This window comes from Lynx rufus, unplaced genomic scaffold, assembly GCF_022079265.1.
Source record: "Lynx rufus isolate CCGP_SWC_20201006 ecotype Redwood Valley unplaced genomic scaffold, mLynRuf1.p SCAF_3, whole genome shotgun sequence".
Lineage (NCBI taxonomy): Eukaryota > Metazoa > Chordata > Mammalia > Carnivora > Felidae > Lynx > Lynx rufus.
The window spans coordinates 187,265,424-187,279,335 of NW_025814845.1; the positions used below are offsets into that span (position 1 = coordinate 187,265,424).

General features: G+C 41.5%; 1 pseudogene; it reads right to left on the reverse strand.

Moving 5' to 3' along the window:
- Positions 1 to 2,092: 2,092 nt before the first annotated feature.
- On the reverse strand, positions 2,093 to 2,797 carry LOC124521246 (protein N-terminal asparagine amidohydrolase-like; annotated as a pseudogene).
- Between the last annotated feature and the right edge of the window lie 11,115 nt (positions 2,798 to 13,912).

Below are 13,912 nucleotides of genomic sequence, written 5' to 3' on the forward strand. Positions count from 1 at the left end.
TTACTTAAAGCTGCTCGTCTAGTTGCTGTTTTAAACTTTATCCCAAGAACAGAGATGTTACTCAGTAAAATGAAACTGCAGCCTTCTCAACAGCAAGGTTCACTAATTGTTAAATGTTTTCTGGTGATGATTTTTTTTTAATTTTTGAATTTATAATGATTATTATAAAAGTGGTTGTTGATAGTATCACTATAACTTACTTTCTAATAGAATGAGTTTTATGGGGCGCCTGGGTGGCGCAGTCGGTTAAGCGTCCGACTTCAGCCAGGTCACGATCTCGCGGTCTGTGAGTTCGAGCCCCGCGTCAGGCTCTGGGCTGATGGCTCAGAGCCTGGAGCCTGTTTCCGATTCTGTGTCTCCTTCTCTGTCTGCCCCTCCCCCGTTCATGCTCTGTCTCTCTCTGTCCCAAAAATAAATAAACGTTGGAAAAAAAAAAATTAAAAAAAAAAGAGTTTTATTTTTAAATGTAAGAGCTACAGGTCTGATAATATTAGAACTTATTTTGTGTCATTTCTATAATGATGCCAGGAAACTGTCTTCTCAGCAGTATTTTTCAATGTTGCAGATTATTAACAAAATTATCTGTTTTAAAACTACAGCATTAAAATATACCCTCAATAAACTATTATAGCGTCCAGGTCTTTGAAGTCTGTATAAATAATGATGATGTAAACATTTTTCTCTACAAAGTAAAGTTTAAATTTCTACCAGAATAGAGCCCTTCTTTGATTAGAAATGTGATTCCCAGGGGCATCTGGGTGGTTTAGTCGGTTGAGCTTCCGACTTCAACTCAGGTCATGATCTTGCAGTTCATGGGTTCGAGCCCCATGTCAGGCTCTGTGTTGACAGCTCAGAGCCTGGAGCCTCCTTGGGATTCTGTGTCTCCCTCTCTGTCTGCCCCTCCCCCACTCACACTTTGTCTCTCAAAAATAAACGAACATTAAAAAAACAATTAAAAAAAAAAAGATATGTGATTCCCAAATTGTGAACCAAAGCACCCCCCGGGGTGACACGGCAAACTCCAGAGGCACTGTGGGCTATTAAGGTGTTGGGGACACAGGTATCAGTTGGACACCACATGAACTATGTCGTTTAGACCTAACTAGTGAATAAAGACAATTGTAAGGTGTTTTGTTATATTTTCTTTTTTTTTGTTTTGTTTTGTTTTTTTGGCCGCAGGGCTGCAGGAATCAGGGAAATTTGGGAATCTCTGGATTAGAAAGATTAGTGGCCACAAAATACAAGATAACCGAGAAGTCCTTATGTAGTATAACCCTGTTGTTTTACACATGAGAACACGGTTCAAATCTGAAATCTGTGGTGGGTCCTAAACACTCAGCCTCCTGGCTCTCTGGTCAGGGCTGTAAGTCAAAAGATCTGATGAACGTGAAGTCTGTTGAGACTTCCATTCTTCCGCTGCCCCTCTGCCTCACTGCTTCCTGGTCAGTAGACCCAAACTGTGAAGCCCCAGCTTGACCACCTCCCAGCTGAACAGCTCCAGCCAAGTTCCTGACCCTCTGTGAACCCACACTTCTCACGGGCAAAATCAGTGGGATGATGATAATTGCTAATAAGAAAACGGAATCACTTCCAGAATCAGTAGAAATAATGCACTTGAAAAAGCCTTGTAAACTGCCAAGCACTTTATAAGTTGTTTTTCACCAAACAGTATTTAAACATCTATGTTACAAGCACTGGGGAGACAAAAAAGGAAATCAAAATCACCTCTGTGTTTAAGAGGCTTATCTCTCTGGGAGGGGAGAAATAGAAATGATTATAACAAAAATTGATTCACATTACAATGGTAGTAATGACCAAGTATAAGGTGAATAGGGAAGAAGGTCCTCCTGAGGGGGTCAGGAAGTCCTGGCCGAAGAGACAGGGCCTTCAGTCTGACTCAGAGAGTAAGTAATGGATGGGGGAGGGAGAGCAGGCCACAGAGGGGGAACAGCCCGGACCAATGAGAGAGGTGAAGGATTAGACTGCCTTCTGGATGGCATAGCACTCCACAGGGCTGGAGGGAGAAGGACAGGAAACAAGAGATGAAAGGTTACAGATGGGAGACTAAATGCGTGCGCTGGATCTTGGTTGTTCAGGGCCTGGCACTCCTTTCAAAGGAGTGGACGTTACCCCGAAAACCTTGTGCAGTGCACAGCTCCTCCTCCCGGCCTGCATCTCAGATGGAGGCTCTGTAAATCTCCCCTCTTTAAAATTGACAGCAATACCTTAAGTTACTGGCACGTGGGTTTCATCTTCTTCGTGGCCATTTAATTCTGTCACACATAATGTCCCTAAGTGAAAGTCATTTTCCCGTCTGTCGCATTCACTAAGACATCAAGCTTTGGTGACGACGCCTGTCCTCACTGAAGCCCTACGAGGAGGCGCCCTCGCACCCTTCCACATTGAACGCCAGTGGAAAAAAGGCCTTTATTATGGAATTCATTCATGATCAAGGGACCTCAGCTTTTGTGTGGGTTCCCTCACAATGTGTCAAGCAGGCAGCCCCATTACCCGTGTGGCTCAGGCCCACAATGTCACAAGTGTGGGAGGATCACAACCCAGAACGGGGATGCAGTCACGTTTTGGGCAGCTCTCTCTGCTGAACATGCACAAGGCCCTGGGGTCCCACCTGTCGAACAGACTGACCTTTGAGAAGTCTGGCTCTTTCCTCCCAGAAGCGAACGGGCTCCGCGGAGGTCCCCGCCGACTTGGCAGAGCCTTCCGGAAGGCAGAAGCTCCTCCTGCGTCGGGGCGCCAGAAGGTCAAGCTCGCGGGGTGGGCCGCAGGTCACACGCATGCGCACTCACTTCGCCGCGTCTCCGTGGACGTTTTATTAGCTCACGTCACCGCAAGAAAGACCAGGAATAGTAGGAGTATTTTGAGACAGAGAGAGACCGTAGTCATATAGGTTTTATTTTATTTGTTTATTTATTTTAAAATGTTTGCTTACTTTTGAGTGGGGGAGGGGCAGAGAGACAGGGAGACACAGAATCCGAAACAGCTCCAGGCTCCGAGCAGTCAGCACAGAGCCCAACTCCGGGCTCGAACCCACGAACAGCAAGATCATGACCTGAGCCGAAGTGGGGCCCTTAACCGACTGAACCACGCAGGCTCCCCCATATGGCTTTTATTGTAGCCTATCGTTGTAATAGTTGTGTTTTATTATTAATTGTTGTTAATCTACTGTGCCTATAAGTTAAGCTTTATTACAGGTATGTGTGTACAGGAAAAAACAGTGTATGTAAGGTTCGGCACTATGCATGGTTTCAGGCAGTCACTCCAGGTCTTAGAATGTAGCCCCGATAGAACAGGGGGGGACTTCTGTACTTGCCCCGACCTCGGCAAAGCCTGGCTTCCAGAGCCTGTCAAGACAGAGATGCTCTCTTGTTTTCTGTCTTGATCTCACGTTTGTTGCTTCCTCTCAACATCACACAGTTGCTTTGGTCAGGAGTGACTAAGCCATGGGTGGATTCAGGCCTCAAAATCCCTAGGATGAAACGGGGTTCAAACAGAACCAAGAGGTGGCAGGTGTCCCCCCAGTTGAAGGCACCCCACAGCACAGCACGTGGGGTACAGGCACCTCACTCCCTCCTACGCTGCAATCAGACCTGATAACAAGCCTCTGTGGCCGGACTCTAGCAACTCTAGCAATAATTTAATTATTATTTATTCACTGCTTATTATTCTTCTATGCCAGGTGTTACAAAAAATGTTAATCCTCATAATCCACCTGTGCATTAAGTTCTAGTGTCACCTTTGAACTAAGTTATAATATTACCACCACTTGAGGTAAGGAAACCGAAGCTTGTAGAAGTTAAAGTTTATCCCAAGTCACATAGGCTGTAAGTAGCAGAACTAGGATTTGAACTCAGGTCTGACTCCAAAGCCCCACGTCCTCACTGGAGGGATGGGAGCAAGAAGAGAGGTTCTGCAGGAAGACTCCAAGGTCCTGACACTCCTATATGTGTCCAGTATCAGTGTGTTTGTCTCTCTTGATCCAGGATAGATCAGTGCTGATGGTTTTAAAACTCCTAACTGAACCAGTCAGAATATACTTAGCAATTAGTCTCAACCCAGTAACTTGACCTACGTTGCCTTATGTCGCCATTGATACTTGAATGATAATCAGCTACTTTGACATCATGACTGCACTTGCTTCTCTAGAACTGAAATAGGTTAATGTACTTCTTGAACCCAACGTGGTGATTTAAAAAGGTCGAGTACATACAAAATAAGACAATGTCCATTGATGATACTTCTGCATTGAAAGTTCTTGGTCAAGTCTATGTCAAATTCTTCTCTGAACAAACTTAGAACTCTCTGTGGCTCAGAGGAGCATGAAGTCTGCTGTTCAGGGGTATGTTGAACTGGCTTAGACTGGCTTATGAGAATGAGCTGTGTTTACCCCTTGGGAACTCAGCATTCACTGAAGTCCTATCAAATGGCCAGGACAGAGGTATTTATCTGTGTGTGTTAGTTTCCTAGGGTTTCCTTAACAAAGTACCACAAAGTACCATAATTGAGAGTTAACTATTACTATGTCACATGTTTATTAGTTATTATGTAGCATTCTTTTCTTTTTTCTTTTTTTGACGTTTATTTTTTGAAAGAGAGTGTGAGCAGGGGAGGGGCAGAGAGAGAGAGGGAGACACAGAATCTGAAGCAGGCTCCAGGCTCAGAGCTGTCAGCACAGAGCCTGACACGGGGCTGGAACTCACGAACCATGAGATCATGACCTGAGCTGATGTTGGATGTTTTAACCAACTGAGCCACCCAGGCGCCCCTATAGCATTATTTTCTTAACCAATGTAATGCTGTAATTGATAGCATAAAGATAGTATCAGTGATATACATGTTCCGTGTTCTCTTACAGTTCTGGAGGCCAGAAGTCAAGGTGCCAACAGGGCTATGCTTCCCCTAAGATTCTGGATGGAATCTTCCTTGCCTCTTCGTAGCTTCTGGTAGTGGCCATCGATCCTTGGAATTCCTAGTCCTGTAGATACATCCCTCCAGTCTCCACTTGTGTGGGCCCTGGCATTCTCCCTGTATGTCTCTCTGTGTCTCTTCTCTTCTTATAAGGCAATCGGTAATATTGGGTGAAGCCTCCACCCTACTCCGGTATGACCTAATCTTAACAAATGACATCTACAATGACTCTATTTTCCAAATAAGGTCACATAGGGAAGTACTGAGGGTTAGGACTTAAACATGTATTTTGGGGGGGATGCAATTCAACCCATAACACCATGGAAATCAGACAATGCTACAAATTAGGGCTTTTTGTTTTTTGGTTTTTTTGCGTTGGTTTCCAGCATATCAGTGTGTCACATGGCATCAAGAGAGGGCCACTCGCCTCAAATATCACTTTTCCATGGGAGTTTTCATCAAAAATTTCCTCATACTCCAAACAGACTACACCTCCCTGACAGAGTAAGAATTAAAGTTGGACGCGTGCTAGGTGAGATTTGCCAGCCATTTATTAGCCCTTTAAAAATTTCTTGTATGGGGCGCCTGGGTAGCTCAGCCCATTGAGCGTCCGACTTTGGCTCAGGTCGTGATCTCACGCTCCGTGAGTTCGAGCCCCACGCCGGGCTCTGTGCTGACAGCTCAGAGCCTGGAGCCTGTTTCAGATTCTGTGTCTCCCTTTCTCTGACCCTCCCCTGTTCATGCTCTGTCTCTCTCTGTCTCAAAAATAAATAAATGTTAAAAAAATCAAAAAAAATTCTTGTATGTATTTCCATTATTAAAAAACATTGAAAAATACAGAAGAGTGGAAAGAGAAGTTAAAAAGAAGTCATTCCAAGAAGACCTATCATTAATTCTTCATACATTTTCAAAATACTTTGGGAACTTTTTTTGTTATCTGTATGTCTCTTTTTGGGCCTGACCTGTTTGAATGCTTTGTCCTCTGATCCTCATGCTTTTGATTTGATAAATTTTAAAGATGAACAAGTAAGGGGCACCTGTGTGTTCCACCTCAGTCGGTGAAGCACCCAACTCTTGATTTTGGCTCAGCTCACGGTCTCATCGTTCATGAGATTGAGCTCAGTGTCGGGCTCTGTGCTGAAAGCCTGGAGCCTGCTTGGGATTCTCTTTTTCTCCCTGCCCCTTCCCCCCACTCCAAAAATAAATACGTGAACATTAAAAAAAAATGTATGAATAATAATACCTGAATATAGTATCCCAGTTATAAAAATCGCACAATAAGATTAAGCAAAATCTGTCTTGCCTGCCACCCCCAAGATCCCAGTCCCCTCTCTGGAGGCAGACGCTGTCATCAGTCTTATGTGGATTCTTCCAGACCTTTTAAAAAAGTATTTTTATGCATACATTTTTTGTTCATATAGGTGATACAGGTTTTTTTGTAAACATAAACCATAGCATGCTATGTATTTTATCCCCCAGCTTACTTCTCCCCTCTGTTCTTGAGAATTTCTCAGATTTCACTTGTTCTGTTTGATTGCTGCAATATATTTTTACTCTATAGATGTGCCATAAATTAATTATTTTCCTAATGCCGATTTTTAGGTTGTTTTCAATCATTCAGGATTATAACCAAGAAGCAATGAAAATCCTTATACATGCCCCTTTGTGCAAATGTCCAAGTGTTTCTCTAGGATGAATAACAAAAAGCAAAGTTTCTGAGTTGAAGAATATTTAAAATTTTAATATCATGCAACTTTCCTTGAAAACAATACCAATATACTTTTCTACAGACAGTGTAGAAGAGGACCCGTTTCTCCACATTCTAATCCATATGGGATATTCTGTTCTAAAAACCTGTCTGGAAAACATGACCACAGCTTCTGCCCAGCTGGTGGGATTAATAGTTCTCAATGATTTAGGGCACCTGGGTAGCTCAGTCGGTTGAGCATCTGACTCTTGATTTTGGCTCAGCGCATGATCTTACAGTTCGTGGGTTCAAGCCCTGCATTGGACTCTAGGCTGACAGCGTGGAGCCTGCTTGAGATTCCCTGCCTCCCTCTCTCTCTGCCTCTCTCTCTCCTGCTCATGCTCTCTCACTCTTTCTCCCTCAAAAATAAATAAATATTGAAAAAAAATAGTTCTCGGTGATTTGAACCCAGCCTTTCCCTTCCTTAATACAGACTATTGAGAGTTAACTCTGTATTATGTATTTAGTAGCTATTTACCATGTCACATTTTCCTAACCCATATAATAACGCAACTAATTCAAATTATAAAGACAACATCAATACCACTAACGATTATTAAATAATTGAAGGCTCTACATGGGACTCTGTCCTTGTTTGTTTATATCTAAGTTTCAAAAAAAATTCCAACTTTCTCTTTTCTGAATTTCCTAGGTTTTATCCAATTTCTCTGATTAACAACCTTATTCTTTAGCTCCAACTGTATATTCTTTGATTGTAGGTTCAAATTCCCAGATGGTCATCTTACCAGAAGCCATTCCTCCCCTCCCCCTGGCAGGAGCTTATTAATTAGGTTAAAGCGCAGTCCCAATAAGATTAAATTAACTGTGTCATCTAAGTAGTAAGCCGTCTCTCTTGTGATAGCCTTCTATTTAATGTCAAGAGATGAAGACCTTCTTTTCAAAACTTATTAAGACGTTTACATCTGCAATGTGCTCTTCAACCTCTAAACTAAAGAGAATTGTCTGGAGTCACAAAACATGTTTTTGTAAGAAACCATACCAGCTTATGAAAGGCAAGACTAACATTTTTCTCTTAAGGTATAAATGGTGGCACCAAATACATTTGCTTCTCGTCTTTGTTTTCCAAAGGTTATAAAACTGAGAACAGCTTTTGTTTTTTGGGGATGCATGTTATGATTGGTTATCTTATTTTCATGAGGGATTGATGAAACAATTTATAATAATGTACATTTAGAATCTGGCTAGCCCTAAACCTGCAGGATGGGCCAGGAGGCTAGAGATCCAGGGAAGAGTTGCAGCTCAAGTCCAGAAGTAACCTGTTGGCAGAATTTCCTCTTTCTTTAGGGAGGATGGTCTTTTTTCTATGAAGACTTTCAACTTACTAGACAAGGCCCATACAAATTATGGAGGGTAATCTGTTTTATTCAAAGTCTACTGATTTAAATGTTACTCTCATCTGAAAAAATACCTTTGCAGAAACATCTAGAAAAATCTTTGGCCGGATATCTGGGTACCATAATTGGATACGTAAAATTAACCATAAGAGATGGCTTCAGTGGTGAAAAATAATGCTAATTCTACACAAAGTTTCTTTAGGAAGGTAGAAGAGAAGACATCCTAATTCATTTTATAAGAATAACATTACTCTGATGCCAAAAATAGAACAAGGCTTTACCAAAAAAGAAAACTACAGACCAATATCCCTCATAAATACAGACATAATTATCTTGTACAGAATATTAGCAAGTCAAATCCAGCAATTAATAAAAGGGATAATACATCGTGACCAAACAGATTTTATCCTGGGAATGCAAGGCCAGTTTGGCATCTGAAAATCAGGCAACGTAATTCGCCATGTCAAGAACTGAAGAAGAAAAACCACACGATTGTTTCAATAGATGCAAAACAGCATTTGACAAAATTCAACTCTCGTTTATGATAAAAACTATGAGAAAATGAATAGACAGGAAAATCCTCAAGTTGATAAAGGGCATCTATAAAAAATCTATAGTTAACATTATATTTAATGGTAAAAGACTAAATGCTTTCCCCTAATATAGCAACAGACCAAGGACATCCACTCTGACACTTCTATTGAACAATATACTATACTGAACAATACAGCTATTGCAAAAAGGCAAGAAAAACAAGTAAAGCACATATGCTGGAAAATAAGAAATAAAACTGTTTCTATTAGCCGATGACATGATTTTCCATGTAAAAAATTTTTTTTAATCTTTAAAAATCTACCGGAAATAATAAATGAGTTAACCAAACTCACAGGATGCAATGTTAACACACAAAACCAGTAACATTTTTGTATACACACAACAAACAGTTAAATATTAAAGTTCTTTAAGTGCCATTTACAATAGTACCAAAACATGAGATATTTAAGTATGAATCTAACAAAACACGTAAGACTCATATACTGAAAACTATAAAACATATGAACGAAGCAAAGAAAACCTAAATAAATGGTGAGATATATAATTTCAAGGAGAGGGAGAGGGATAAGGAAGGAAAAGAGGGAGGAGGAGAGAGAGGAATTACAAAGATTTGGTTTATGCAATTGTGAGGGCTGGTTAAGCAAGTGCCAACCCCGGGGGGATGGCAGTCAAGGTGTTAGATCACAGGATGGGACTAAAAGGCAGGGCAGGGGAGGAAGGCTGGGCTAAATGGGTGGTGGGCATGGAGGAGGGCACTTGTTGGGACGAGCACTGAGTGTTGTATGTAAGCGATGAATCACTAAATTCTATTCCTGAAACCATTATTACACTAACTTGTGAACTAACTTGTATGTAAATAAAAATAATAAAAGGTATGGTGGACCAAAGCTCTTGTCCATATGCAGAATTTCTTTTTTTGTTAATTCGAAGACCCAATATTAAGAGTCGATTGTCCTACACTGATCTATAGATTCAACACATTCCCAATCAAAATCCCAGCAAAATATTTTTTTGTAGAAATCAACATTTTCTAAAATTTTTATAGAAAGTGTAAGAACAAGAATTGTCAAAGCAATTTTGAAAAAGAGGAGAACACGGGAGAACTTACGCTGTCAGATTTCAAGATTTATTATAGAGCTACATTAAGCATGACTGGGTGGTATTGGCATAAAGATAGATAAGTAGATCAATAGAACAAAACAAAGTTCATGAATAGACCCAAACATAAAGGGCAGTTGATTATCAACAAAGGCAATTCAATGGATAAAGTATAGATTTTTTAACAAATGGTGCTGGAATATTTGGATATCAATATGCAAAAACAAAAACAAAACTGAAATCCTTGATCCGTACTTCATACTGCACACAAAAATAATCCTCAAAATTGATCACAGACCTCAATGTAAAACTTAAAACTCTAAAACTTTCAGAAGAAGAGATATGAGAAAAGCCTTGTGATCTTGATTCGATTTCTTAGATATGACACTAACAGACCAGTCCATGAAATAGAAATTAACAAATAGAACTTTATCAAAAATTTAAAGTTCTGCATCTTGAAAGGCACTCTAAAGGGGGCGGGCGCCTGGGTAGCTTAGTTGGTTAAGGGTCCAACTTCAGCTCAGGTCATGATCTCATGGTCTGTGAGTTCGAGCCCTGCGTCAGGCTCTGTGCTGACAGCTCAGAGCCTGGAGCCTGCTTCGGATTCTGGGTCTCCCTCTCTCTCTGCCCTTTTCCTGCTCGTGCTCTGTCTCTTTCTGTCACTCAAAAATAAATAGGCATTTTTTAGAAAATTGAAAGACACTCTAAAGAAAATGAAAAGAGATACACAGGCTGTGAGATTATTTGCAAAACACTTATCTGATAAAGGACTTATATTGAATTTATAAAGAACTCTCAAAACTCAATAACAAGGAGCCAAATAACTCCATGATATAGATATCCATAGAAATGGGCAAAACATTTGAAGAGACGCCTCACTGAAGAAGGGTTATGAATGGCAAATAAACACATGAAAAAAATGCTTGCCATCTTTAGTCATTGGGCAATGCCAACTAAAAGGATAATAAGGAACACTTAGAGTGGGGAAAAAAAGACACCACCAAGTGCTGTCAAACACCACAGTGGGAATACAAAGTGGTACAACCCCTTTGGAAACAGTTTGGCAATTTCTGATAAAGTTAGACACTTTTAAATATGACATACCAGACCCACTACTCTATTTCCCTAAGAGAAATGAAAGCTAACCTTCACCCAAAAACCTGTAGGCAAATGGTTATAGCAGCTTTATTTATATTTGCCCCAAACTGGAAACAACTCAAATCTCCTTTAACTGATGGATACATGAACGAGTTGCCGTACATCTATATACTGGTATACGAGTTGGCAATTAAAAAAAAAAAATGTACTGATACAACAACATGGTTGAATCTTCTATGCATTTTACGGAGTCTCAAAAGGCTACGAAATATATGATTTTACTTATATCACTGCTGTACTGAATGTGTCTCCCACCCCCAGATTCGTATGTTGAAGCCCTAACCCCAGAAGCAACGGTATTTGGAGGTGGGGCCTTTGAGAGGAATTCAGTTTAAGTGAGGTCATAAAGGTGGGGTCCCCATGATGAGATTAGCGTCTTTACAAGAAAAGGAAGAGGGACCAGAACTCTCTCTCCTTCCTGTGAGGACACAGTGAGAAGGTGGACATCTGCAAGCCAGGGAGCAGGCTCTTGCCAGGAACAAAATCTGCTGGCACCTTGATTCTGGACTTCCCAGCCTCAGAACTATGAGAAAGAAATGTCTAATGTTTAAACCACCCAGTCCATGATAATTTGTTACAGCAGCCAGAGCAGACTAACATAGTCACAGCCTCAAAAAAGCGAAACCATAGGAACAGAAAACTGGTAAGTGGTTGCCAAGGCTTCAGGTTGGATCAGTTGTTCACAAAGGAGCATGGGAGAGTATTTCGGGCAGGATGGCTCTGTCCTTTATCTTGAGTACGGTGGTGGATAGATACATCACTACCTGTGCTTGTCAAAACTTACGGAACAGTATGCTAAAAAGGATGACTTTTACTATCTGCAAATTTTATCCGAATACATCTGATTCCTAAAAATGTTATGTAAGACAGCAAGGTACAGAGCCAATGCCTGAAAAACAAAATACAAGGAAGAATGAGCTGCTTTAGATGTAAATGGGCAAAGCCCAAAGATCTAGGCTAAATCATTAGAAATGCTGAAAGTAAACAAAAAGAGGAAAAGCTAGTTTCTGGTGAGAAGCCTTTCAGGAGAAGGACTGGGGGCTTTCTGTGGCCTACAGGTTCAATACGTACACATACTATGAGTACAGAATACAGAATATACAATACTGTTTGTTGCCATAACAGCTAAAACCTTAAGGCAGCCTTAGGAAGAACTCATTAGAAATAAAATAAATAAATAAATAAATAAATAAATAAATAAATAAATAAATAAAGGGGGGCGCCTGGGTGGCGCAGTCGGTTAAGCGTCAGACTTCAGCCAGGTCACGATCTCGCGCTTCGTGAGTTCGAGCCCCGCGTCAGGCTCTGGGCTGATGGCTCGGAGCCTGGAGCCTGTTTCCGATTCTGTGTCTCCCTCTCTCTCTGCCCCTCCCCCGTTCATGCTCTGTCTCTCTCCGTCCCCCCCCCAAAAAAAAAGTTGAAAAAAAAATTTAAAAAAAGATATAATAGTGTTTCCTACATGATCAAGGAAAGGTCACTTAGTCCTTGGCATACATAAAGAAAGATACCGAGAAGTAGCATAATAAAATTAATGAAAATATACTGGTAACATAAAATAGTATGTATCTCTAGAATGTAGAGAAACAGACACCATTATCAAAGTGCCATCTAAATCTAAAATAAGTTATTCTACTATATAAATAATATGTGTTTCTTGCAGAAAGGAGAAAAAATTCTCTTTTAAAAAAATTTTTGATGTTTTATTTTTGAGAGAGAGACCGAGTATGAGCAGGGGAGGGGCAGAGAGAGAAAGAGAGAGAGAGAGAGAGAGAGAGAGAGAGAATCCAAAGCAGGCTCCAGGCTCTGAGCTGTCAGCACATTTTTTTTTCCCTTGTGACTTTTTTCTCTTAGAATGAAGGAAAGAAGGGAAGGAGGAAGGAAGGATACTAGGGTGTTTAAAAAATTGCTCTGTATACTTTTTTTTCATACTCGAAGTATCTTATACCAGAAAGGAATACCTAGCCCTTGTAAACAACTCAGAGAACACATAAAAGTGTCAAAAAAGGGCAGCCCCTCATTCAAAGAAAAATAATCTTAACATTTTGCTGCTTATTTTTCCAGACTGTGCCATACTTGCATTTGCCTGCATGTCATATGCACAACTTTTTGTATCCTTTTTGAAGAGGCCAAAATTTCTGGAAAACGTTCCTCGGATTCATGAAGTGAATACGGAGGTCTGTTCTTTGAGTCTTTGGAACGGCTTCCTTTCCTTGATTCTACAGCATTTTCTCCTGGATGCATACTCCTGTGTGCAAATAGATTACGTGGCTTGTCCTTCGCCCCACACTCTCCACTTGGGGGCTATCGCAATCCATCTCAGACCTACAGCTGACCGGAGGACGACACACACCGTTCCCAAACCAAGTCTCCCTGTCCCACAGGCGTTCACGGAGGGCAGCTTTGCCTCCCAAAGTGAGAAGTCTTCCAAAGGAACCCCCTTGATTTGCCTAAGCCCTTAAATCGTGTTAATTCCTGAAAAACTGCAATCCCCGCGAGGCTCTGCGCCTGGGTGCCCCGCCTCCACTCCTGCGCCTGCGCATTCCGAGAGTGGACCACAACTCCCAGGATGCATCGTGACGCCACCCGCGCAGCCCTACTTCCTGCCCGGGCGTTTCCCGGGTAACAGTGGCTCGGCCAGTCTGGGAAAAGTTTAAGGTGGGAGGGGCTTGTGGGCCGCCTGCAAGGCTTTGGAAGTAGCTGACTATTATCGTTATTTTTTCTATCACAAAAAGGGCGTCTGGTTTTATGGTGTGCACAGACTTTGCTTTTCTGAACCAGGAGATGATGGTTCTTTGCACCTCGCTGTAGGCAGGCCCGGCACAGGTGGTTCTCGGCTTGCCCTTGTTTATTGTCTTTCTGCCCCTTCTGGAATGTAAGCTCCACAAGGCAGGGATTTTTGTCTGTGGTTCACAGATGTATCCCCAGCACCTAGAACAGTGCCCGGCACGCAGTAGCCTCTCAATACCTGTGAATGACTGAATGAAGTGTTAAGATGAGCACCCAGTGAATATTTGTGGAATGAACAATGAATACGTCAACCTGGGGTATTCCTGAACAGTCTTCAGTAGGAGCC